Source organism: Eutrema salsugineum, unplaced genomic scaffold (assembly GCF_000478725.1).
Source record: "Eutrema salsugineum unplaced genomic scaffold, Eutsalg1_0 scaffold_2, whole genome shotgun sequence".
In the NCBI taxonomy this organism is placed as follows: domain Eukaryota; kingdom Viridiplantae; phylum Streptophyta; class Magnoliopsida; order Brassicales; family Brassicaceae; genus Eutrema; species Eutrema salsugineum.
In genome coordinates this window covers 19376871-19380668 of record NW_006256829.1, presented here as the reverse complement: position 1 = coordinate 19380668, position 3798 = coordinate 19376871, and the positions used below count along the sequence as shown (strand labels likewise).

Sequence of the window (3798 nt, the reverse complement as noted above, 5' to 3'; positions counted from 1 at the left end):
AGTTCTTCAATAGAAAAGCTTTCTTTCATCTCTTTTCTTTATTGTTTTTGATTACTTTTATTAAAACCAATGATGATGTCGACCTCAGCTATGTCTGAGTAGATCCCGAGTTGGGCTTAGGGTTCCCAAAAGGGGCTCTCATAATCGATTAAGACATCTAGGTTTATAGATATGAGATTTTAACTTTGTTCTCTGTTTATTCTCGTTCTTATTGCATGTATGCTTGATTGATCACCTAGTATCTGATCTAGATAGTTAGTGTTGCGAAAGTTTTCAATAATTATCAGACCTAGAATGAAACAGGCGATTTTTCCGTAGGAGTGGAAACCTACCTGCGGCGAGATCGTGAGTACTGACGAGTCTTGTGCAGCTCTTGCGTTCTCTCCCTTCCAGGGTCAGAATGGAAACCTACTGGTCAGAGTTGCGAGAAACAGTTGGTTATGATCACGACAGTGACGTAGTCATACCGAGCTCTAGAACCCTATATTTCGATATTCGTCAATTGATAACACCGTATTTTGACCACTTTTATGGATCGTTTTGAAATACTTTTTATATGTTTTTAATTGCTTTTAAGTACTTTTATCACGTTTTTCTAGTATTTGTAGTTCCAAGACTCTTTTCAGGTAACTTAGGGAAAAGCTTAACAAAATGGATAGAAAACCAGATTTCAGCTCAGAGTCAAACCGTCAGAAGTTCACCCCTGATTGAAGGCCTTCTCACCGTCTGATCCAGCTAAAATTTGGAGACCTTAAAGATGGAAGTATCAGCTTTCCAGTGCACTTTACAGCTTGGCAATCCAACGGTTCAATCAAAAGATACGCGAAGAGCAAGATGTCCCGTAAACCAGCTGGCCAGCACTTCCACCCGCGGCCAACAAGCATTTTCCCGCGGTCAGGAGCATCTCGACCGCGGAAAACCATACATTCCCCGCGGTCAGAGCACTCCCGACCGCAGCCTTAAACCTCCAAGCCCAAAAAGCCCATTTCTGAAACCCACATTTGGAGAAACCCTAAGTGACGTCCAGAGAGGTCTTGAGCATTATAAATACATGTCTTAGGAGCCCTAGAAATCATGTGTAACCTTAGAGAACCGATTTATTTACTTCATACTTTCATTTTTTTTGGTTTAGCTTTTAGGGAGAGAGAGATTTGTTCTCTTGAACCCTTGTTCTTTCTTTTTCAATTTCGGTTTCTATTCTACTTCTTAATATTATGTCTTTGATTTCATTCATTATGCCTGAGTAGTTTTATTGTTGGGATTAAGGGATTTTCGATGGGGATTTATATGTTCGATGAGGATTCCATGAGCTTTTGAGCCGAATCTTAGAACTTTTTCTTCTGAATTCGTTTTTATTGCATGAGAGTAACGTCATGAACTGCAATCTGATCCAGATGCTTGGTGACACGAAAGTGTTCATCAGGTATCAGATCTAGTTTGGGAGAGCAAAACAAACATAGGAGCGGAAACCTACCTATGGGCGATTTGTGAATTAGGACGAGTCTTAAACATAATGCATCTCTTCTCTTCCAGGGCCAGAGTGGAAATCTACTGGTCAGGGTTGAGAGAGATAGTTGTCTATGATCACGACAGTGGCGTATTCATACGTCCGTGACTCCAGTTCGAAAAGTTTAAGCTAAGATCTTACAAAATTTCCTCTCTAGCAATGTTTTGAATCGTTCGTACCCCTGAGAAAACTTCCCTAAAGCCCAACGTCTTTTCTCCATTGTTTTACACCGATTTTCTTTAAGCTTTAGTTCAATATTGTCTTTCCTTTTTAGTTCATTTTCATTTAAGCATTAGAATATCCGTTTTTATCATTTTTAGTTATTTTCGTTAAGTTTAGTTATTACGCCATTTAATTTCCGTACTCTCTTTTAATATTTCGTTTTTACATTTTAAAGACACCACCAAACCCCCACTAAACTGTTTTTGTTCTAGACTTCCTTACTTTAACTTATTTCAAAGGCTTTTTGCAGCAAAAGATCCTCCTTCCCTGTGGATTCGATCCCTAAGTACTACAATTGATCAGCTGTGCACTTGCGGCTATCGATTTCAATTAGGGTAAAACTTGACAACCCTCGACACCCACACATCAAGTCACCATCATCAATCCCAATCTATCATCCCTAGTGTTAAAACCGATTATGATCCCTGTAGTTTACAAAGCAATCGATTTTTACTTGCTTATTTAGATCTGCATTTCAATTGTTTAGGTTCGATATTTTGCTTGCTTTACTTGCTTTTCATTCGATTTTTCTACTTGTTTTCTAGGATAGATTTATTTGCTTTTTTTCGTTTTAGTTTAATCCGTGACAAACAACCAACCTCTAAAATCAATCTAGTCTAGACATGAAGTTAGAAATCATAGAAGAATACCAGGCACACAAATCTCTGTGGATTCGATCTCTAAATACTACAACTGATTAGCTGCGCACTTGCGGCTTTCATTTGTTTTTGTTAAGGGTAAAACTTGTTCCCTCACGCAGTTGACACGCATCAAATTTTTGGCGCCGTTGCCGGGATTTGTTTTGCTGCCTTTTGTTATTTTTCTTGTTCTAATTTCTATTCTAGACACCTGATCTCTAGTTCTTTCTTCTTTCCCTTCTTTTGTTTTTCTCTGAATTGCATGAATACCAGGCACAGACTTGTAGAAAACATTCCAATTCTAGACGAGATAGACAGACACGAAAGAGAACTTCGAAGACTTAGACGAACGCAAGGAATGGCCAACGACGACCAGCCTGAACATCCAATGGATCATATCAAGCTCTTTGAAGAAATCTGCAGCATGATGAGAACAAACCAAGTTCCAGCAGACTATTTAAAGTGTAAGTTGTTCCCTTGTTCATTAGCAGACAAAGCTCACCGTTGGTTGAAATCTTTGCCTGCAGGATCGATTACTAATTGGGAAGAATGTAAAATTGCTTTCCTGAATCACTTCTATACTAAGTCAAGGTCGAACCTGTTGAGAACAAAGATCTCAAGCTTTCAGCAAGGACCGACTGAACCTTTCTATGAAGCCTGGGAACGTTTTAAGGAGTATGAACGTGATTGCCCTCACCATGGATTTCCTGGATCAAGTCTGCTGAGCACATTTTACCAAGGTTTGCAACCAAAATACAAAATTTCGCTTGATACAGCTAGCAATGGAGATTTTGGACAAAAGACGATAGCACAAGGAAGAGCCCTCATCGAGAATTTGGCTCAAGCCAATAGCAATGATTGTTCTGAATACGATCGCTCGACGAAGCAAACCGGAGCAGACAACAAGGAGATAACCGAGTTGAAGAACATGATGAGCCAGCTTTTGAAAAGCAACAATCGCCCAATCCATGCTTGTGAGACCAACAATGGCACAGAAGATGAAGGACCTAGTGATATCGATCACATTAATCAAGCCTTTCAAGAAGAAGAGGTGAACTATGTAGGAGCACAAGCACCATATCCAAGTCGCTTCAACAATGGCTTCAACAACAACTTCCGGAATTCAAATTACAACAATCTCTCTTACCGCAATCCAAATGTGGAGAATCCTCAAGATCAGTACTACCCACCACAGCAAAAATCCTTCCAAAACAAGTTCCAAGGTGGAAACTTCGGAGGGACAAAAGCTTATCAACCGCGACAGCCATATAACTATCAAGGTACGGGTTTTAACAATCAATTTGTACAACATCAAGGAGTTACAACAAACCAGCTAGCTTCACAAATCGGAAGACGTGAGCAGTCCATCCAACAGCCTGTTATGACAAACGAGAAAGCATCTAAAGACTTGAACGTGAAGGTTGACTGCAT

The 3798-nt window shown here is 39.7% G+C and overlaps 1 non-coding gene across 1 annotated transcript; it reads right to left on the bottom strand.

The window, feature by feature from the left end:
* Positions 1–2962: 2962 nt before the first annotated feature.
* LOC112086929 lies at positions 2963–3072 on the bottom strand. The gene has a single exon (XR_002899783.1). It is a non-coding gene; the product is annotated as a small nucleolar RNA R71 (small nucleolar RNA).
* Between the last annotated feature and the right edge of the window lie 726 nt (positions 3073–3798).